This window comes from Staurois parvus, unplaced genomic scaffold, assembly GCF_062004578.1.
Source record: "Staurois parvus isolate SC_StPar_1 unplaced genomic scaffold, SC_StPar_1.0 ptg000089l, whole genome shotgun sequence".
Lineage (NCBI taxonomy): Eukaryota > Metazoa > Chordata > Amphibia > Anura > Ranidae > Staurois > Staurois parvus.
The window spans coordinates 3,357,506-3,382,046 of NW_028317885.1; the positions used below are offsets into that span (position 1 = coordinate 3,357,506).

Sequence of the window (24,541 nt, forward strand, 5' to 3'; positions counted from 1 at the left end):
AAATGCTAGATCACGTACATGCATGTGATCTGACAAAGTGGGGTCGCTCTGTCACAGTAAAACTGCGGTGGGTAGTCTGCATGTAGTTAGCTATGTATACTCGAACACAAGAAATCCTTCAGATTAGGTCTTACTATCATTCCGCGTGTATTTTTGTAGGTTTTTTGTAGTTTCACTTCAGTTCTGATATGGGGCTTATGCATTGACATGTATGTATTGTATGTTCCATTTTGTGAGGGGTGTGATAGTGCACTGTACAAGCTGCTTTTGGATTTGTGTAAACCCTTGCTGAGTATTCTGTCTATGGCAGGGCTCCTCAAACTACGTCACGCTACAAGATTTTATCTGGCCCGCAGCAACTGCTCAGGAAAATAACCCGGCTGGCTGGCAGTGGATGAGCTAGTCTGTGTATAGTAATACAGAGACTAAGGCATCCACTGTCAGCCAGCCATGACCCCTCTATTGTACACATGGATGCGAGGGGGGGACTCTGCTGGGGGAACATGAATGTAAGGGAGGCTCTGCTGGGGGCACATGGATGTAAGGGGGGCTCTGCTGGGGGCACATGGATGTAAATGGGGGGCTCTGCTAGGGGGCACATGGATGTAAGGCGGTACTCTGCTGGGGGCACATGGATGTAAGAAAGGACTCTGCTGGGGGCACATGGATGTAAGGGGGGGGCTCTGCTGGGAACACATGGATGTAACGGGGAACTCTGGGGGTACATGGATGTAAGGGGGGGCTCTGCTGGGGGCACATGGATGTAAGGGAGGACTCTTCTTGGGGCACATGGATGTAAAGGAGGACTCTGCTGGGGGCACATGGATGTAAGGGAGGACTCTTCTGGGGACACATGGATGTAAGGGAGGACTCTTCTAGGGGCACATGGATGTAAGGGGGGCTCTGCTGGGGGCACATGGATGTAAGGGAGGACTCTTCTGGGGGCTCATGGATGTAAGGGGAGCTCTGCTGGGGGGCACATTGATGTAAGGAAGGACTCTTCTGGGGGCACATGGATGTAAGGAAGGACTCTGCTGGGGGCACATGGATGTAAGGAGGGGCTCTGCTGGGGGCACATGGATGTAAGGGAGGACTCTGTTGGGGGCACATGGATGTAAGGGAGGACTCTGCTGGGGGCACATGGATGTAAGGAGGGGCTCTGCTGGGGGCACATGGCTGTAAGGGGGGACTCTGCTGGGGGTACATAGCTGTAAGGGAGGACTCTGCTGGGGGTACATGGCTGTAAGGGGGGACTCTGCTGGGGGTACATGGCTGTAAGGGGGGCTCTGCTGGGGGCATATGGATGCAAAAAGGGACCCTCATAGGCACTCCTTGATGTAAGGAGAGACTTTATAAAAACTGACTTTTTAGAATTTTACAATGTAACATGTTCCTCATAGTAAAAAGTTTGGAGACCCCTGCTCTACAGCATTTGAGGCAGGTAGACAGGATTTATTACCAGGGTGTCCTATCAAAATGATGTAACAGGAGGACACAGCTAAACAATCTATTCAATTTGTATCAAATCCAGCAGGCTCTTACACTGTGTAGTTGTTGGTAGATCTGAACTAAATTGTACAATCAGATTGTATAGTCCATGGTCACCAACCACGGAAAGGTTTCTTCATAGTGAGAGCTGTGACAATGTGGAATAGACTCCCTCAAGAGTTGTTTCTTGCCAGCTCAGTGGATTGCTTCAAAAAAGTCCTGGATTCTTTCTTAGATACACAGAATATAACTGGATACTAACATTTATAGGTAAAGCTGATCCAGGGAATATCCGATTGCCTCTCAGGGGATCAGGAAGGAATTTTTTACCCCTGTAGGAGCAAATTGGATCATGCTTTGCTGGGTTTTTGCCTTCCTCTGGATCAACTGTAGGTGTAGGATTATAACTTTTTTTTTTTTTTTTTTTAATGGTTGAACTGGATGGACTTTTGTCTTTTTTCAGCCAGACTAACTATGTAACCTTAAAACTTTTTTGTTGTTTTGGGTAGAGTATATCTGTGTCTTATTGCAAAGCGTTTTCTTCACTGCCTGTCCTCAAGGCAAAACAGGAGGTCAGAGGAAATCTCTCCAAGATGTGGGAAATCCTCTGTTATATAGTTGTCACCATAACCAGGGTTCTCTGTTCTAGTGACTAGTCAAAGTTTTGGATTTTCCTTAGTCAGTCCAGGTGACAACAGTCATCGGGACAAACACAGTGGGTGAATCTCCGTAATGGGGACATATCACAGTAGGAACCTGGCAAGAGTTCAGTCCTGCAGACACCATCCTTCAAAGAATTGAAGGAGCCAGGTGGAAAAAAGTTGCCTGAACTGTGAATGCAGCCAATCAGCTGCAGTCATTGTTTGGGGTATTCTGACAGCTGTCACAATACAGTAGCCACAGTGGGAGATTCATCCAACCACACTATTTAGCATGGATAGGGAAATCAATGGATCTCTCTTGTTCAGCCTGTATGGAGGTTTAAGCATAACTCTTCACCGCTCTATACAGAACAAATAGAAAAAATGTTTTGGCTTTCGATATACTTTAAGAACTTTTTGTACTTCTCTAAAAACTGCCAGATGAAACAATTTTTCAAAGAAACCCTTTTTATACAGATAGACTATTACTCAGATATACTTTGTAAAATACACCTCTGCGTTTCTTCACCTGTGATGCAAATGAACTTATTCAGTGACCTATAATGATACTTCCAAATGATCTTTTCCTACGAAAATTGGAATTCCACTTACTAGTAAATGTGCTGCCTCTATGGGATGACCATGGTAGTGTCAGTTGAGCTGGTCATACAGATGGCAAATTGCAGCTGGTTTCCAATGAACCTGACTGTTCGTCAGCATCCTCACATCCAGTGCGGGGCTATGGGCTGCGCATTGTACTTGATGACATTGGAAGATATGTGACCACTGGAGTATAGGGCAGAAGAAGCTGCAGGGACTGCTGTTATATTATGGAGGCAGCCTGCGGAAACAGAGGATCAGGTGATTTAAATGTTCTTTTGCAGCCCCTAGAATCAAATGAGCGTTCCATCCTTGCAGTGCAAGGGATTTTTTTTCCTTTGCTCTGGAGTTCAGCTTTAAAGCGGAAAAAAAACATCCTCTAGAAAAATAAAAATGGGCCCCCAGGAGCTGTTAACCATAATGTGCTAGTATGCACAGCACATTGTCACAGTATGGAAGACTTACCTGGCAAGCGATCCCCTCCACCAATGTGGTGTCCAGGGGTGGACTGACCATTCGAGCACTCGGGCACTGCCTGAGGGCCCAGGGTCAGTAGGGGGCCCCATGAAATGCCCCTGGTACCTTTTTTATAGGCTTTTTGGGTGTGCTTTTAGTGTGGGCAAGGACAAAGGGGCCCCATGATCCCCTATTGCCCGGGGGCCCCATGAGTTGTCAGTCTGACCCTGGTGGTGTCCGTGCTCTTGTGAGTAACGGATGCTTCATCTTCTCCTGGCCTTTCATTGGGGTTCCTGCTCCTCAGTCGCTTGATTGGTCGGGCTGTGATGATGTCATTCCCTCGCACATGCGCACAGGAGTCACGTCATTACAGCACACAGCTATACCAGACATATACGCTGAGTTGGACATGCATGGCTCAGTGTATGCTGACAGGCAAGCAGAGGCAGTGTCTCCAACATTGTCCATTAGTGTCTCTTCTGTAAAAAAAATCCTACCTGTCAGCCATTTTTTTGTTTTTTAGGTGTTATGTGGCCATAAGGAGTATTGGTTCTCCGATTCTTGGGATTTCGGCCCCTGTGATTGGGAAGATCATTGTGTGATTTAGATGTGCTCAAGAATGATACAACTTAGAGTGCCAGCTCCAGACAAGATCATTGTCATTTTCCCGATCAGAGCTACTTAAGAGCCTTTAAACAGATGCAAATGTTAAGATTTTCAGCCTTTAATCACTGGGGTGGCTCCTATCGTATACAAACACTGGGATTTATGTGCTGAATTATGTGGCCTGCAGAGGAGGGAGGAGAGGACCCTGACATCATGGGTGGACTGTGTTCTTTCTCATTGCTATGGTCTTCTGGGACACTCAGGGCAGGTTTTATCCTGCAGGGCCGTGGTTCTGCTGGTAAAGATATTGAGGTCTGTCTGCTAAAACATTATTTTATAGAATTTTATTTAGCTAGTAAATATTGAACAATATTTCACACCAGTTTGGTAATGCTTTTGGCCCCTTTTACAGGGCAACTGTTTACCTCCGGGTCTGTCCAGGTCTGGGGAAAAAAATGGAAAAAGTCTGCAGTCTTTTCTATTTTGTCCAACCATAAATAAAAGTGACACCTGTCCCGTTCTGCTCCCATTAGCAGGGATTACCATTTTATTTCATAGATCCCCTGCTGAGAAAACAGGATGGCACCCGAGCAACGGGGACCTTATATATTTCATGTACAATGATAGGTTCTAGGTTGCATCAGGAATCCTGATTCCTCATATTTTAATAAATGTAGAGTGGCTATTTGTTCTCTTTTCTGTTCTTTACTAAAGAGTAATCCACGAAAAGGTAGCATGTCTTTTTATCAGTGATGTATTTAGGTTTCGTGCTGCCCTAGGCAACACAAAAATTGGCTCCCCCCCTCACCACCACGGAGAGACCCTGACACCAATCGACACCCCCCTCCCTCATGAAGACGAAGAGAGCCTGACATTGACGAACAACACCCTAGACCCCCCCACCCGAGTGAGCCTTCCACTACCACCGCCCAGTCAGTCACCGCTCTCCACTCTGCTCCTCCAGTGCTCAATGGTGCGATAGGCTGGAGATGGGGACATGGCTGGTTCCATCTCTTACCCAGAGGCAAAGCCAGTTGTCAGTCATGCAGCTGGTTAATAGAATGAATGAACACCTAAACGCGTTTGCAAAATGTGGCAAAGGTGTCCAGGAGAGATAAAAAAAATATCCTGTGTGTATGAGGCCAAAGTTTGGTGTTTCAGTTGTAATTAAAAAAAGTGGAAATCCCCTTTATCTGGGGAATCAAAGGAGTAACATTGATTCCAAAGCCAAACCTTAATCCAGCCATCCAGCAGGCATCAGAAAAGCTCATTGCCACCTTTACACTCTTTATAGTCATCTTTTAAAAAGGCCATCTACACTTCTGCTAAAAGGGCAAACTCTAACCTTTTCTTGCAGTTAAAGGCATTCCATCTTTTACTTAAAAAAACATTCAATAATAATAATAATAATAATAATAAGTGCTTTCACATTGATAAAAAAAATGTGCATTTTTTTTTATTTGGAGCCTGCAGACTATTCCTCAAGCCCCTGGTCTGTACCAAGGTATGGACCTACAGTTACGGTGCTGGAAGAAGTATCAATGGACTACAAGTGCAGATGGGATTTTCAGTCTCTCCTTTCACAGATCTCTGTGAATGGATGATTCTGCTGTTTATATTGAGCCACGCACAACTGCGCCAATTTAAAAAACTGTCAGGAGTTTGTAGAGAGAAGAGATTGTGGGTTCAGTAAGGGAGAAAGGGAGCAGTTTGGGGGTTGGGGGCTGTATCCTGTCATCATGTTTTATTATACACCCTAAATATTAGTGTAACATGAAAAATGGTCAGAAAGGTGGACTGTGTCTTTAAGGATTCATGTGAAAAAAGACACCCTAAACCTTTAGATTGTAAGCTTCCATGAACAGAGTCCTCTTAACCATCCGTGTTGAATTGTATTGTAACTGTACCGTATCCCTTTATATTGTAAACTGGTGCGCTAAGTGTTGGCGCTATATAAATCCTGTACAATGACAATAATGGGCATCTGACAAATGCATCTTATTTTCTTATTTTATTAGCTGAAATTAGAAAAAAATAGTAGCTTGTGAAGGCAAAGGGAGAAGGCAAGTAAAAGAGAAGGGTATTACAGCTAGTATAGTATGATAAAAATGCAGCTGTTCTGTATAACTGCATCAATTCGGGACAAATTGTAGGAGCCAGCTAACTGCTGGCAACTAAAGCTAGCCATAGATAATGTTTTTATCAGCCAGCTGACTGATCAAAAAAAAAAACAAACTCAATGGAATCCCCCATCCACACATTTGAATTGAATGAAGCAATCCTCCCTGTTGTGTCATTTTATTCTGACAGCAGGACTTCTCCGCTGCCAGAATACAGTGATCAGCGCTACAGCCCATTGGCTGTATGTGCTGATGGAACACAAATATACAGTCCTGTCTGAGAGGTGTTGATCACTGTGTTGATGCCTCTCAAATGGGAACAGCCATGGATGGATCAAAACTCAACTGCTGTACCAATCAAATTTTAATCCATCTTTGGGCAAATATTTGAGCCCTTTAGCCCTTAGAAATAGAAAGCTTGTTTAGATAGATAGATAGATAGATAGATAGATAGATAGATAGATAGATAGATTTAATGTAATGCAGCTCTGTATTCAATAATACATCATTAAATGTTTTATTTTAAATTCAAGTCTGAATGTGTCCTAGGATCAGCCTCTTCCTCATCTGGTCATGTGCTGACAAGAAGCATGCTGATAGGAGGAAAAAGCAGAGTGACAGAGAGATGAGTTCATCACTGTGTTACTTCTCCTTTCACTGTCCAGTCACAGGCTGGGTCAGCACCAGGACAACCTGGGCTTAGCAGAAGTAGGTTCAATGATCCTGGTTATTAGAATGAGGACATCTAGTACTGCATGGGAAATCTTTGGAGTTCGAGTAATTATTGCAGCAAAAGCTGGTTTTGGTATTTAGCTTTTTTTGGACTATTCATTTTTTCAGTTCTGCTTTGAATCATGTTGCCACCCTTGGGCAAAGTAATTCTAAAAATAATAAACTTTGTAAATAATATTAATTTCTCAAAAAGGAACTTTACCTTGGTGATATTCTCCTCCTGCCACTCCTCTTCCATGCTGCAATTTTGAAATATCCCACGACTGCACAAATGTTCTGCAGATCTCTTTCTCTTAGAGATCCACAGCATATTTTGCACATGCGTGAAAGACTTCTGCACATGCCCATACGTGCTGCTGTTTTTTTGTATCTGAGACCCTGTAGAGACCTCTGGTGTGTATGCACATGCACTACAACCCCGGCAGGTAGCTAGACATGCTATGGATCTGTGCCCATTCACAAATACCTGTCAGAGAGCTGCCATTTCTGAGCAGAGTCAGTAAAACACTGCCTCCTGGGATGTGGGACATGGATGTTCCAGGAGGTGGGGAGGTATCCGTATATAATTTCCACCTAGGCTAGGAAGCAGGAAATGCAGCAATGTAGCACAAAATAAGATGATAAACATTTCCAAAAATTAAAAAAACGCTTTCAAATTTTGTACAATGACGTAGGGAGGAAACAGGAGAGAAAAAATGCTCCACCTTAACATACTGTATAAGCCACTACATGCCTACAAAGTATACATTGTGCCCTTTGGAAATTTAATTTTGCTTAATACTTTAAAGGGTTACTAAACCCAGGACCCTGCATTCATTATATCTGGTCTCTCAGTACACAGGACATGGAAGTGAAATTAATTTAGTGAATATAAAATGCTAAATACATTTTCATCAGCAGTATATAGCAGTCTTGTGATTTCTATCAGTGTCTAGCTGAGCACATGTTAAAGCTTGTAGTAGGACTTTTCATTCTGCTCTGACTGTCCTTTTAGGCTGCATGACCCCTGACCCTGTGTCTGGACCGTGCTGATTGGCCCTGTACTGATCACATGCACCCTCCCAAAGAAAAAAAAAACTCTCTAGCAATACATACTTAACTGAGCATGTGCAGAAGGACTCCTAGAGCTCTGTACTATCAGCTTGGGGACAGTAGAAGAAGGGGAGGATCAGAGAAGACAGGATCAAACAGCCTTTTTACACAATGCAGAGGATTAACCCCTTAGGTTCCACAATGAGTATAACAAGCATGCTTTACTGCATACACAGACTGATTTTACTGTTGTGGGTTTAGCAACACTTTAATGGTCATTATCCAAAATCCAACAACTGGCTTTGGTACCATAGACCCCACATGGCAACAAGCAAATTTTATAAATTGTGAAGTGTATGTAAAGCCAAAACATTTTTTTTTAGTTTTGTATAAAATGTGGAAGTGAAAGAACTTCTGTTTTATATATTCACCCAGGTCCAGGCTACCATTTTGCGCAGTATAGAAAGTAACGGGAAATACAAATTTTTGGAGTTTTACATGGGGACAGAGGGTGAGGGGGAATCTTGCAAGGAGGAAACCTTTTCTGATGTCAACTGTCTAAAGCTGGTCATACACTATAGGATTTCTGTCAGTGAGCCCTGTGGGAAACCTATTGATCCCCCCCATCCATGCTAAACAGTATGGATGATGGAATCATCCCTGCCAGCTATTGCATTCAGACAGGCGCTGCACCAGCTGTTGTCAGAAAACCCTAACAGTGTTCGTATCTGATTGGATGCAGTCGCTGTTTGGTTGACAATTTTCCATACACCTCCTTTTATTTTCAGAACAAAGTATGTTGCATGGGAGGGTGCTGTTAGGGCCACCGATGGTTCGAATTTTATCTGGTTCTTTAGGAACTTGTCAAAATTCACTCAGTGCATGACCAGCTTTTGAAGAGGTTTCCCTTACATTGCAGAGACCTCTCTCTACTTCCTGCTGTGTCCCTGAAACAGGTAGTGAAGGTAAATCTCCCCAAGGGGACACAAAAGGGTTGATTTACTAAAGACAAATAGGCTGTTCACTTTGCAAGGGAGCTTTCCCTAGTTCTAAGTGAATGTGGTGAAATTTCACTTTGTAAAGAATACCCAATCACATGCAAGGACAAAAACAGCATTTTTGCTTGCACTCAAACAAAGATGATGGAAGTCAGTGAGGCTCCTTCTGATTCGCTGAGCTCTGGGGAAAATTCTCTTGCAAAGTGAACAGCCTATTGGCCTTTCATAAATCAACCCCAAACATTCAAAAAAGAAATAAAGAAGACCTAAGCATTCCCTACTCTATCCAAAACTAAAAAAGAAAGTTTCCACCCACTTTAACTGGGCACAATGGAAACCTCAGGCTCTATGAAAGTTGAAGAGAACAGTTACAAAGTTCATTATTTTGCTGCCTTTGCTCCGAATAATAATTTAGCCAAAGTGTATACAGGGAGTTACCCTTTACAAGGATTCTCTACATGAACCGCTGGTTTAGCATACCTCCAATGGCTCTGGGTTGTCAGTTATTAGTAAAGGCAATGGTCCTTCCTCTCAGCCACTGCAGTACATAGCTGTGCTACCATTCTCTACTGAATGACAGGATATGGAGAGCCTTGGCCAAAATATGTCAGCAATGTGCATTTTTTTGCTAACAGATAATAAACGTCCCATGATTTATTTTAGAGAGGGAACATATTTCCAAACACATTTGCTTGGTGCTGAATTGACGTATGTTATCAGGCTTTAGCATTAAAGGGACACTAAACTCTGGTTTAAAAAAACAATTCTATTCAAGCATACAGTATATTCTCAACCTAAGTCCTCATGCACACGGGGCATTTTTACAGCACCTGTTTTTGGCTTTTGACGTTTTTTTCTACAGCTAGTAAACCCCCCAGCATGTTATCCTATGTGTCCATGTACACATAGACTGTAATCAACGTTTTTTGGCAGGAAAAAAAACTCCGGACTAATGGGTTTCTTGAGGAGTTTTTTAGTTGTAAAAATGCTCTAACATTGAAAAACGCAGCAAAACACGTTAAAATGCCATAAACTGGCTTTTTTTGGATTTTTTTTGACCAAAAAACATAGTTGTTTTTTTTTTGTAAAAAAACCACTAAAAAACGCAAACACGGAAAAACACGTGAAAATGCCAATGCAGAAATGCTAAAAAAAAGCTGAAAAACTCACGTTTTTAACATGACTTTACACAGCTAACGTTACCAGCGTTATCAACATGGCCAGCGTGCATGAGGACTTAAAGGTTCTTTCTATGGCTCTCGGCCTCCTCCAAATCTTTTTTTTTTTGCTGCTGTAAACCAGATTCCTGTTAGAGGGTGGCTACATTTGTTTTCTATGGTCCCACAGTATGTAGGAATGTAGCTACCCTCATTTGTGCACTCCTGAGATGGACTATGGACTATGGTGATGAGATTTGTAGTGTGCATAGAGTGACTGCAACTAACATGCGCTGCTCATTCCAAAAATTTAGACGTGAGGGAGAAATGGAGAAGTTTGACTTTATAAGGAGGCATAAAAACACGGTAAGAATTTATTGCATGAAAAATAGATTACAGTGCTATTAACCACTTCCCGACCGGCCGTTGTATATAAACGGCCGGACGGTGGCACTGCAGGGTCGGGTGGCCGTCAATAAACGGCCTCCCCGCACCCTGCTTGTGCGCGCTCCCTGGGAGCGCGCAGCACCGCGATCCGGTGCCCGCCGTGTCCTCCGGACACAGTGAAACACCGATCGTCGGACGGGACCTCTGTACGAGGTCCCGATCATGTGATCACTGATTGGCCAATCAGTGATCACATGCAAAGTAGTAAGCAAGATGTCACTTGTGACATCATTGCTTACTACGTGTGAAATCTGTGAATGATCACAGAGGTCACATGGTACAAGGCTATTCACAAAAGCCTTGTACCATGTGACAGGATGTGACCAATCACAGCTCACTCAGTTCTTCTCAATGAGTGCATGAATGCACACAGAGAGAAAGAGAAATGATTGCTTTTACATCCTATATGGGTGTAAAAGCAATCAGTGTAAAAAAAAAAAAAAAAATCTTCATCACCCCTCACAAGTAGTACAGTGTCACCATGGTGACACTGTACTGCTAGGGTGACAGTATGTAAAAAATAAAAATAAAAATAAAAAATAATAATATAAAAAAATAAAATAAAAATGTAAAAAAAAATGTTTAAAAATTATAATTTTTGCTTATAAACTAATTTGGATTTTTTTTTTTTTTACTAAAAAGATAACGGAATAAATTTTGGCTAAGATTTATGATGAAATATTATTGATTTGCAAAATTTAATAAAAAAAACACTTTTTTTCAAAATTTTTGGACATTTCATTTACATAGCAAAAAAAATACAAATCCCAGTGGTGAATAAATACCACCAAAATAAAGCTTTATCTATCTCAAAAAAATGGTAAAAAATTCATTTGGGTACAGTGTTGCATGACCGCGCAATTGTCATTCAAAGTGTGATAGTGCTAAAAGCTGAAAATTGCCCTGGTCAGGAAGGGGGTAAAAGTGTCCGGTCTGGAAGTGGTTAAAGTGGTTGTAAAGGATTTTCTTTCAACAAAAATATTTATACTTACCTGCTTTGTGCAACAGAATTGCACAGAGCAGCCCCAATCCTTCTTTTCTTGGGTCCCTCGCTGGCACTCCCAGCTCCTCCCCTCTTGCTGATGCCCCCAGTAGGATGCCGATTCCCATGGGGGCACCCGTGCGGGCTTGCTCCCGAGTCCCACTGCTGCGTCTATTGACACAGACAGCAGAACTTGGCTCCGCCCCCCCACTCCCTCATCACTGGAGTTGAGTGATAGGAGCAGGAGCCAATGTCTCCTGCTTCTATCAATCTGCCCAGTGAGGAGTGTCAAAGCCAGGAGAGCCTTGGCTCTCATGTACAGCACTGGATCAATAGTGGTGTGACCCTCCTGCGCTCCAAATGTGTGTTTAAACCCCAAAGAAGCTGCTAGCATTAAATCATATACCAGTGATCAAGTGAATATAAACCATAAACAATGCTGCGCTACATTCAAACTAATTTATGTGAATGTGGAATCCAACATCTCAGATCAAAATTGTGACAATAATAATGACAATATAAATCTATACGTGCTTACTGATAATCAAAAATATCAAATAAATCACCCAAAAAGATGAAAAACACAAAACTGTATCTATACGTATGTGCATAAAAGAATACACATACATATAATTAAATCACACGTGCATATTGTGAAGTGAAAAAATAACCATAATAATGATACACGCAAAACTCAAAGTCCAAAAATAGAATGTTGAAGGTGAACAAAACAGTAAACGGTGTTTCCAAATAATACTGTAAGTGACCACAGGTGAAACAAATCGTGCAGGTATCTGGGTGTATATAGATCTTATGAATCCAACCACCTTCTGGATTAGCCTCTCACCTCATCCCTTCGACCCTTGCGGATCAAAGAGCAGTAATGGATCCCTCTCACAGATCCTCCAGGCACCAAAGCACTCCAAAACCGCTTTTCAAGATTTAATATTCCCACTCAGGCTCTTCTCCAGGAAAAGTTGAAATATCAATCTCTCAGAATGAGACAAAGGAATCCTCCCATAGTGTAGTATATTTATTATACCATAGGAACATATAATCTCTTATAAAAACGAACTTACGTAGCAGCCAGTCCACATTAGAACCTCATGCTTTCAGATGAGGATATATCTGTTGGGTGTACAGCTGGATACACAGGTGTACCAAGATGGCCGCCACGCCGGAAATACGTCACCGCGCTACGCCGACGCGTTACGTCACAATGTCACGTGACTTCATCAGGGCTGTCTGATGAAGTCACGTGACATTGTGACGTAACGCGTCGGCGTAGCGCGGTGACGTATTTCCGGCGTGGCGGCCATCTTGGTACACCTGTGTATCCAGCTGTACACCCAACAGATATATCCTCATCTGAAAGCATGAGGTTCTAATGTGGACTGGCTGCTACGTAAGTTCGTTTTTATAAGAGATTATATGTTCCTATGGTATAATAAATATACTACACTATGGGAGGATTCCTTTGTCTCATTCTGAGAGATTGATATTTCAACTTTTCCTGGAGAAGAGCCTGAGTGGGAATATTAAATCTTGAAAAGCGGTTTTGGAGTGCTTTGGTGCCTGGAGGATCTGTGAGAGGGATCCATTACTGCTCTTTGATCCGCAAGGGTCGAAGGGATGAGGTGAGAGGCTAATCCAGAAGGTGGTTGGATTCATAAGATCTATATACACCCAGATACCTGCACGATTTGTTTCACCTGTGGTCACTTACAGTATTATTTGGAAACACCGTTTACTGTTTTGTTCACCTTCAACATTCTATTTTTGGACTTTGAGTTTTGCGTGTATCATTATTATGGTTATTTTTTCACTTCACAATATGCACGTGTGATTTAATTATATGTACTGTATGTGTATTCTTTTATGCACATACGTATAGATACAGTTTTGTGTTTTTCATCTTTTTGGGTGATTTATTTGATATTTTTGATTATCAGTAAGCACGTATAGATTTATATTGTCATTATTATTGTCACAATTTTGATTTGAGATGTTGGATTCCACATTCACATAAATTAGTTTGAATGTAGCGCAGCATTGTTTATGGTTTGTACAGCACTGGATCGCAGTGGGGCTCAGGTATGTATACGAGGGGGGAAGGGTGATTCTTTTACACAGAAAGTTTTTTTCTTTAACACTTAGAATATATAAAGATAAAACAACTTGAGGCTTCAGAACCACTTTCAGTAGTGGATGTGTGTGGATTAAATTTGAAGAGTAAGGATAATGTTTGATGTCACCTTAATAGCTAGCATTCCGTTGACATGCCATATACAGTGTCATTTTAGGCTGGCGTTCACCCTGTTCCTGCACCATTTTGAAATTGTAGTGGCCGGGACAATGCACCATGCGATTTCCCAATGGTTCCTACACCCCCAGTCATGCTGCATCTTTAGATGCGTGGGGTGCCATTAAGAATGACTGAATGAATGGCAGCTCTGTCCATCTGTAAAAAACTGCACCTTTTTGGCTGCGGGTGGTTGCGGGTGTGGGAACGGCTGTGATTCCTGCACCCACAACCACCCACAATAATGTGAACCTAGCCTAACACTTGAAGAAGAGACACTCTTTAGAGATGAAAAACATTAGTGATCTTTTAACAAGATTAATCTTGACTCACTCAAACGTTTTGAACGCAGAGGTGTTTTGTTTTTCTTTTTTGGGGGGAAAATATTGCAAAGTACAAACAGAAAACTGCATTTTGTGCGCTTTTCATTGGAAGTTTATTTATGAAAGAAGGTATTGAAACATTCATACAAATACATCAATAGAATTGTAGCCAATTTGTGGATTCTTTGCTTCTCTGACAGATGTATCTTTTTTTATCAACTTCAAGTTTATTTAGTCTGTCCAATTGTAGAAATAGGCAACTGTACCATGATAACAATGACATAGTAAGTTCAAGAGTACAATTTTGTTCCTTTGTCCCGGTACAAGTATTTACAGTTCCAGAGAAACAAAGATCATGTTATACTGTACAGGCTTGTATGCCTAAATCAGTTTGTACAAAGATACTTCTCCAAAACAAAAAAAGAAACATGATAAAATAACAACAGGCATCATGTGTCTTCAAAGGCCCAACATTGATAAGAAATGGCTGTGTATTCTCCAATTTCCCAACTGTAATAGTTAGAGCATATATGCCTACCTGTCTATACCATATCATATGTAGCAGAAATCAATATAGGGTGTGGAAAGGCACACTGTGGATTGTCTTTTACAAAGGTCTTTCAAGGCCACCAGGTCTCCTGGAAGACCTGATGCATACCAGATAATGTATTAACAACTCATGCTTAACGTCAGTTTTGAACACCTTGGTATAGATCAACGCAAAAGTCCATCTAGCAGCTGCCACACAGAGGGGTATTTTTTTTTATCCCGTGTGAACGGGGGTTGGACATTAAGTAGTGCCAGCCATGGTGTTAACTGAAGCTGTCAGCCGTCAGAGTTCACAATAAGCTTTCTACCTCTCACCAAAAAGAAGAGGTCATCAGACAATCCCACCTTATAGGTGCCATTGGTTGGACAATTTCTGTAAAGATCTCAAGAGCAAAATGAAAAACTTCTAACTGGGGTGAAACACCACCCACTTTATGACCCATCTTTTTTATTTCTGTGAAATCCCAGTCACGGTTTCAAAGATTTTATTCCAAGATGGGATTGGGCCCAACTCCTTCTCCCAACTGGTTATGAAAACAGGCAGTTCTTTAGTTGATTGATTCTGCGTATAAGCATGAAGGAAGGAAATGAGACCCCTTACTTTCGGGAAAGTCTGACAGACTCCAGAAACAGCAAATCAGATGTATGAATCTTTCATCAGATAAAAGATCATGTGTTTTTACTCCCACCTCTATTATAGCACTTCTAGACTCAATACTGATGCAGGATCCATATCCCTGTATTGGACATAGTGATGCAGAGGGATAGTCCCCTGCCAGAACATATGGAAGCGCCATCTGCTGGGAAAGAGGAGGATCAGGAAAGTAAAATACTTTTATTCTCCAGTAGACCAAGAAAGCAGTTTCAGATTTTCCACAGTTGGGCTTTAAAGCTGGACTCCAGTCAAACAGTTTTGGGAAGGGTTAGAGCCCCAGTGAAATTGTTATTTCTCTGTCTTTGTCTCTATTGGGGAGATTCCCCTCGCTTCTTGTCAAGACAGGAGGTGATGAAGAATCTCTCCAAAAACAATGCAGACAAAAACAAATTTAACTGAGAGATGGAGGGTTCAGACTATTGACAATGCTTTTATTTGCTCTTCAGTACTGGTGATTACTGCACCCCCACCTATTGCTTGTATGGGTGTCACAGGGATAGAAGATGTCCCCAGTTAGGGGTGCATATAATAAAACAAGTCTGGAGTTAGGCTTTAAATTCTCAGTATGTTTTTGGGTTGCTGTAGTCGGTCAGAACATCAGCAGGAAGGCAACATAAAAACAGTATAAAGCAACTCCATTCACGAAGATCAGATGTATCTGGATTTATGGTGGTCCATGTTCATGGTTGCCCATTGACAAGTTTGAATATTTGATTCATTACATTGTCCTCCTCTGTGTGATTGATACATTTTAAAAGATAACAGCTCCATACTTGTAGTGTTTTCTGAAATGCAGAATCCACATCATCTGATTACAGAATGTTTGATTTAGAAATCTTTCACTTAACAAGTCTAAAGGTAACTTATTTTTAAAAATTGCAATGGCTATCTGCCTATTTTACAGCTCTGAGATTCCAAAATTAAAATGATATTAAACCCAAAAAAAAATTGTAATATATTGCAGCTTAACAATCATTTAATGTGGTGACTGCATTCATTTTCTTGTGTTTTAGGCTTATTTTCCTTTATTTTCGCCTGGTGATATGTCTAGTAACACACTTCCTGTCTTAAGCCTGGTATCTATGCTAAGTTCTTTTTTTGTTTAACCCAGCGGGCTGAATGATAAAAAACTGAGAGGTCGCCATACTAACTGTGTGATGTTAGTGCGGCAACCTCTGCCCCCCCCCCCCCAGAACACATTGATCAGTGCTCACAGCCATTGGCTGCCAGCGCTGTTCAGCTGCTGGTCAGATACTGGTTTTCTAGCATGTGCATTCCAACAAAAGCTAGTCGTTGGACCGGCTTCTGTCAGACAGGCAGCTGTACACACTGTCTCCGAATGTGGGCCGGTGTAGCCAGCATTAGTGTGTCTCCACTCCAGATGGAAGTGCAATAGAGACACCCTTGGACAGTAGGACTGTCAGTCTGGGGAGAGGATAGTGTTAGATGCACTCGCAATTTCAGATGGATTAACTAATAAATTAAAGCTGAACTCCAGCTAACATATTTTAAAGGCTAAGTTCACCTTAAGGAACATGTTACATGTTACACCCATATTTTGGTGTATAATGTAACATGTTCCCAAGCACCCTTCCCACCTGAGCCCCCTACCCCCTTGACAGCCTTCAGGGGTTCCTCATCTCTGCAGCAGCTGTGCGGGGCTTCGTCTGCTCAGCCGTGGTTTTTATTCAGAGAGATCTGTGAATGTATAAACTACAGATCCCATCTGCCACCGCAGCAGAAGGACTTTTAGTTATCAATTGACTATAAGTGCGATAATCAGCGTACTCATAGTCCAATAATACTTCCTCCAGCCTTCTATCTGAAAGCCCATTAAAAGGTATGGGCATAGAGTTGGATAAATAGTGTGCAGAAGCGTAACACTGCACTCTCAATCCACTGATCGTGGATGCAATGCTTTGCAGGCTCCTTCAAAAACATGTGCCTTTATTATTTTTTTTAAGGTGAACCTAGCCTTTAGGCAGTTGCAGCAACAGTTGTTTCTTCTGGCAGAAAAGTCAGCTTTTCTTCCTAAAAAATGACAGCTGGCAGATTCTGTGACTGCTGTAGCAATGAATCAATACTACATATTATTTTCATGTGCAAGTCAGAAAAAGTAAAATTTTTTCAGTTACTTACTATTGTATATACCTGTAATTATGTGACAATAAGCCTGTATGTACTTAGGACACCTTTATATGTCAACAGAACATCACCATTCAAAATTCACCTATGTATTTACATTGGATCTTAAAGGCATATGTCATCAGGCTATGGCTTTAGTGATGAGACCTTGGAAATATTTGGGAATATTGTTTATGTTGACTCCGGCCTGGTTCCAATACATAAAACAGTTTCAATCTGAACGGCTGTTAACTAATTTGCTGGCAATATTAAATGTCTACCCTTTTGCCTGGGTTTACATATATGCAGTGCGGTATATCGCATGTGATTCGCACAGCAAACGTGCATTCATGTGCAAATCTTATGCGATTTGTGTGCGGTGCAATTGAAGCCATACATTATGTAGGGCTGTAATCGCACCGCAGCCACACCAAAAATGTGCAGGACCCTTTTTTAGTCCGCACTAGAATTGGATCGCATGGGTATTCACACCTATGCGATCTGATTCTGCAAATCGCACCATGTTTTGCGGACAGCTTTCGGGGTGTTAACATACACACCCGCAGCGGTGCGCATGAGCGGGGTGCGATTCTGATGCGGTGCGGAATTCGCACAGAAAACGCTGCGAATTCCAGACCACATCAGTGTGAACCAGGGCTGAATGTGTAAAAACATCACGCCAAACTTTGATAAGAAGAAGATCCAGGAATTACGGGGGCATTGTATGCTGGGTGCAAATTCATGGATGGGCTCCATGGTCTTTCTTACCTAAGGTATGTTAGTTTTAGTACAGACGCAATTTCAGAATTACCTAATGTTTATCAAGTTTGTTGGCTGATCTCACTGTTGTAAAAAATTTCTTTACATTTACAATTTCTGGAGCTCTTGAAAAAATGTTATGATCTCAGAGAACCCCTTACAGTAATTTCTCTATTTACAACTCATAGTACATTAATGTGAACAGTAGATTGACATTAAAAAAAAAAAGTAAAAGAAAAAGGAATGTGGCATATAAGTATGCACTAATGTGCATTTTAACTGCTCTAAGTGACAAAATGATTGAATAAATTATTAGTGGGCAAAAACAAAACAATGCAGACAGTGAAAATTGTAGTTTGGTCATCAGAGGAAAAGAGCACTCTTAAATTCATGGTGTGTGTAAAAATATCCTCTTATACTGTTGGCCATTGAAATGCCCACTTACATTAGTGGTAAGTGTAGTGTCTGCCAACATTGGTGGTCTGTGGGAGAAAGACCCCTTTATATTGGAAGTTATTGTCATTGAGAGAAGCGCCTCCTTAAACTGGTAATTGGTGGGAGAAAGACTCCTTTATATTGATAGTCAGTGGGACAGATGCTCTTTGGATTTGTGTTCAATGGAACAAATGCCCCTTACATTGGTGGTCAGGGGGAATAATTCTCCCCTTACACGTAGCTAAAGAGATAATTGTGCCATTGATTATTTATCAGAAAGTGCTCATTACTAAAGGAACCTCTAACAAGCTATAAAGGAACCCTAAGGGTCCATGGAATCCTGGTTGGGGAAAGCTGCCACAGAGACATTGAAGCTGACTTACTTTTCTAACTATCATCCCAAAATCAATGTGAACAACTTGGATTCCTGAGTAAAAGGAGACATGAGTTTCGGTCATGGCACACAGGTTGCTCTCTAGAATACCCCCCCCCCCCCAGGCTCCTGGTGTCCATCTCTGAGTCCCTGAAGGAACAGGACTGTTAGCTACAAAGCTTCTGAAGGGTCCCAGCACATCACCCCAGCTTGAGAGAGGGGAGGGTGCGCTGGTGTCCTAATTGCTGCTAGTCTGGTCCACCGATAGGGGGGTTAGCACCGGTCCTCCAGTTGTGAGCGAGCCAGGAGGAGGATCAGGGCGGGGGGAGCAATTACAAGAACGATGCCCTGTATCTGTGTTCTCCTCTCATCCAACATGCCATTTACAGAATAGGTGCTTAATGTGGCAAGGAGGGGGAGGGGGATCTCCAGAGGATTCAGTCTTTCTAAAGAAAGTATCACAAGATCTCATATACAGTATGTTCCTTTAAAACTTAATTATGCAGAGAAAATTAGAAAATAGGACTTGTTCACCGTCGGTTTACATTTAGAACGGTATCTCTTGAGTTGCATTGTCTATTTCAAACAGCATCATTTTTACTAATTATATGAGCAATTGGCAGCCAGTAAAAAAGCCATTGACTAGACTGACCTTTTTCTTCTTTCATCTTCTGTGTTGCTAGTTTTGACCCTCTGGAAGGTTTGTGGTTTCTACAAGTCACCAAGTCTAAAGTTTGTCATAGATCCCTAGAAAGATACACTATATTGCCAAAAGTATTGGGACACCCCTCAAAATCATTGGATTCAGGTGTTCCAATCAATAAACTGGAAGCAACTGGGAACAACAGCAATCAGCCACAAAGTGGTAGGCCACGTAAAATGACAGAGCAAGGTCAGCGCATAGTGAAGTGCACAGTGCGCAGAAGTCACCAACTGTCTGTAGAGTCATAGCTAAAGTCCTCCAAACTTCGTGTGGCCTTCAAATCAGCATAACAGCACAAGCTTCATGGAATGGGTTTCCATGGCTGAGCAGCTGCATCCAAACCTCACATCACCAAGTGCAATGTAAAGTGATGGATGCAGTGGTGTAAAGCATGCCGCCAATGGACTCTAGATCAGTGGAGACGTATTCTCTATAGTGACAAATCATGCTTCTCTGTCTGGCAATCCGATGGACGTGTCTTTGTGGTGGTTGCCAGGAGAATGGTACTTGCCTGACTGCATTGTGCCAAGTGTAAAGTTTAGTGGAGGGGGAATTATGGTGTGGGGTTGTTTTTTTAGGGTTTGGGATTGGCCCCTTAGTTTCAGTGAAGAGAACTCTTAAGGCATCAGCATACCAAGACATTTTGGACAATTTCATACTCCCAACTTTGTGGGAACAGTTTGGGGATGGTCCCTTTCTGTTCCAACATGACTGCACACCAGTGCACAAAGCAAGGTCCATAAAGACACGTATGAACGAGTTTGGAGTGGAGGAACTTGAGTGGCCTGCACAGAGTCCCAACCTCAACCTGACAGAACACGCAGACCTCACAAATGCGCTTCTGGAAGAATGGTCAAACATTCCCATAGACACACTCCTAAAGCTTGTGGACAGCCTTCCCAGAAGAGTTGAAGCTGTTATAGCTGCAAAGGGTGGGCCAACTCAATATTGAACTCTGCAGACTAAGACTGGGATGCAACTAAAGTTCATGTGCTTGTAAAGGCAGTAATTGCCAATACGTTTGGCAATATAGTGTATAAGGAACTCTCTGTGTGACAGACAAAATCTGGAGGCAAGACCATAGCCTAAACCAAAGTAAGCAATTATATAGAATTGAACAATGGGCACAGGTCCAGACAGATAGTGTTTATGTGGGCCATGGTCATAGCCATGGTAGCAGTCAGGACATTCAGGTCAAATGCCGAAGCTCAGAAGGACCAGCAAGAAATGTTTGCTTGGTTTTGAAATTTGTATTTACTTCCCGTACTTGTACCTGGTGATATCAGGAGTATGCTGAAGCTTGCCCTGTACTACAGTTCTCTATTTAGGCCTACAGGTGGCATGTACACACAATTAGTAAACGTGAAGAAACACCAACATATATAAAGGAGAGCCACAATACCAATGGCAAAAGAGTGGGAGCTCCCAGTTCTTTATAGTTGCTGTTAATATTTCCGTTACATTTGGAAGTTTCTAAATTAGGTTCTAAATAAATGCAATAATATCTAGATAATGTTTAAAACTGCAATTACCTCTTTAAAGTGCACTCAAATGTTAACTTACGTAAATTATATTTAAACTGTCTGTTTTAAAAAGGCAGGGCATAATGTAGATATGCACTGCTGGTGATGTGGCTTTAGATACTAGGACTTAAAGTGGTTGTAAAACCTTCTGTATGCAGCTTCCCCCACAGCCCCTTAAATACATATCTGAGACTGATCTCAATCCAGCGATGTGCATGGGAGCCAAGGCTCTCTCGGCTTTTTTTCTCCTCATTGGCTCAGATACAGCTACAGGAGCAATTGGCTCCCACTGCTGTCAATCAGAGCCAGTACAAAACCCCGCTCTGTGTGTCTTATGGACACAGAGAGCAGGGCTCGGGAGCAAGCATGCACGGGAGGCTTACTAAGGGGACATCGGCGGGAGGGAGAGGAGCCAGGAGTGCCAGCTGGGATCCAAGAAGAGGAGGTTCAGGGCTGCTCTGTGCAAAACCATTGCACAGTGCAGGTAAGTAGAACATGTTTGTTATTTTAAAACAATAAAAAACAAACCTTTAATATTACTTGAACATCTCAGGCGCCCCTACAGCATTAAGAACTGCTGGAAGTTGGCTAGCAGGCATGGCTGTCTTTAATGTCATAGGCTTACAATGGGACCTTGCATCTTGCTTTGTATTGGATTGGTAATCTGTAGAGTGCACAGGGAAGGGTTGTCATCCTATCACAGGAAGTCCATAGACAAAATAAACATGGCCACATGTTGAAAAGTCTATTCTTATGGTCATGTCGTCTCTGCTATAAGGAAGGATTGGTGCTCAGATTTTTTAACAGATATTAAATGATGCCCAGGACTGAAGGAAGTTGGGAACACTATGTTCTGCAGGTGAGACAAACATTTTGAGCCCCTAATTACTCTTTATTGATTAATTCCAGCATGATTAGTAACACAATATAAAGCTGGATATAATACTGAGTGAATTTCAGCTGGTTAAAAAAATAAAACGGCTAAAATTTGATCAGTAGCTGGATCTGTTGGCACCACTCTGCCCGACCTTCTTCCATTGAAAAATTGAAGGAGCTGGGTAGAAAATTGTGGGAGATTCATCCATCCACTCTGTTTAGCATACATGGAAGAATTTTTTTTTAGGCAGGTGAAGTCCGCTTCCTTCACTGTAGGTAGTGCTCAACCGGAGTGGTATTGCAGTTGGAGAGGGAGTAAGGAGAAGCTTGGCTTCTGTATGATTTCCTGGTCCCTGAAAGCAGTGTTCCGGTTACCTACGCTGCATCCAGGTGACCTCTGGTGGCCATCTTGGGTCAGCAGAGTGTTTTTTAGATCCTGCTCCCAGGTTTTGGTACGCATTCTGTGAAGTGGATAGGTGAGGGAAAGAGTACACATCCGATAGGGAAAGAGACTGGCGGCAGGGAGAAGTTCCTGGCGAAGAGGGACAGGTTAGGGCAGGGGTTGGCAAACTTTTTGACTTGAGGGCCGCAATGGGTTCATATATTGGACCCGGATGCCGGACCCATAGTAATTCATCCCCCATAGTAATTCATCCCCCATATAGTAATTCATCCCCCCTATAGTAATTAATCCCCCATATAGTAATTCATCCCCCATAGTAATTCATCCCCCATAGTAATTCATCCCCCCTATAGTAATTAATCCCCCATATAGTAATTCATCCCCCATAGTAATTCATCCCCCATATAGTAATTCATCCCCCCTATAGTAATTAATCCCCCATATAGTAATTCATCCCCCATAGTAATTCATCCCCCATAGTAATTCATCCCCCATATAGTAATTCATCCCCCATATAGTAATTCATCCCCCATAGTAATTCATCCCCCATATAGTAATTCATCCCCCCTATAGTAATTCATTCCCCATATTGTGTCAATTCACTGACCTTTGCTGCGCGCGTTCCTCTCGCCGTGTTCCCGCGCCGTTCCGGTCTTCAGGGCGGACTGTGAGAGGAGCCTAGCTCCCCTCACGTTCGTCACGCTGCCCCGCCTACATCCTGACAGCCAATGTTTGCCACGCTCCGCTGGCCGGATTAAAAGGTCCGCCGGGCCGTATACGGCCCGCGGGCCGTAGTTTGCCCATTGCTGGGTTAGGGAAACACCATCCTTCTGTGGATGCCTTCCCATTGGGTCTGGACCAGCCAGACCGCATTCTTCTCTCCAAGACAGATGCTGTTGGTGCATCTGAATCCACTTCCCTATGAGACAGACACTGTTGGTGCATCTGAATCCACTGTGTTTTCGAGCTACATGGAACTGTGAGTGCTTCCCTGCCGTAGTGTTCTTCCGCAGGGTTGTCTGTTCGATTGAACTTTTCCTTTAATACAAGTTCTTGCTCCTGTACCAAGCTGCACCCACTCTCATGTTATATTTCTTTGGTACAGCTTACAAGATAAACAAAAGAAACATATGGATGTAAGGCCAGCTTTAGATTAACATTTGAATATAGGTGCACTTTAAAATACTGGCTGGGAGAATGTGCAGAGCATATGGATTTGGGCAGTACGAGAATGCTTATAGGATGACACATCTTGCATAGTTTTCATACAGCAAGTCCCTGAAAGGTGTGACCCACCATTGAATGCCCATTCCAGCATTTGTTAGGATTATTGCAATACTGAACTGAGACATCTTATTCATGAAACTGGAGAATAAATAAATACCAAATATTGTTTATACAGCTTTGTTTTAAAAGGTGAAATAATGCACAAAATGCTCAGATGACAGATTAAGTGTGAAGAACAGGGACTGCAGCAATTTCGGCCCACAGAAGAAGTTTTACAAGCAATCTCTAAGTATGGCCTTTTTACAGCATAAACTGTCAGTGCAGATGACCCACTGATGTCTATGTCCCATATAACATGACCATTGTGCATTGGAACTTATTCTGGCGGCCTGACTGCTTGATGAATGCTTCTCTATTTTATCCACCTAATCATTAGAAATGTCAAAACTGTGCCACGTTCCACTTAAATCTAAAGTAAATAAACAACTAAATATGCACAAATCTTCCAACAAATTATTCGTGTCCACATCAAATCCGTGATTCTCTATAATCACTGTAGTGTAGCAATCGAGTGCTCCGCAGTTCATCGCTTGTGATTTTATCAAACCAACACTTGTGCACCTCCACCAGTTGTACTCTCACCTTGTCTATATGACCAAACTGTCATATAAAGCCTGTGTCCCTTTAATTGGACTGTGACGGGATGAGATTACTATCCAAAAGGGTCTGGATCCCCCTCACTCCTCTAGTTGTCCTCCTCCATTGATTCAAATGACTTTCAATATAACATGTTAGCCATCCTGGAAGTACACATCATCTGTTGAAAGACAGGCAGTGTTTGCTGGTGTGTGATTCACTTCCAGTCAGTATAACATGTCATAAAAATATATCCATGGTCTATCAATATACGGATTCTGATTTTCAATCACTGCACACATTTCTCCCTGTAACATTTCTCCAAGGATCCTCTTATAGGGTTGCCATTTGAAAGTGGTAATTCCACCGCAAATAATACCGTTATTATTATTAT

General features: G+C 42.2%; 1 protein-coding gene across 1 annotated transcript in view; it reads left to right on the forward strand.

Annotated features, from left to right (window-relative positions):
• The window catches only part of FBN1 (fibrillin 1), a 374,110-nt gene that overhangs the window by 6,690 nt on the left and 342,879 nt on the right, over positions 1 to 24,541 (forward strand). The gene's annotated exons all lie outside the window — the stretch shown is intronic.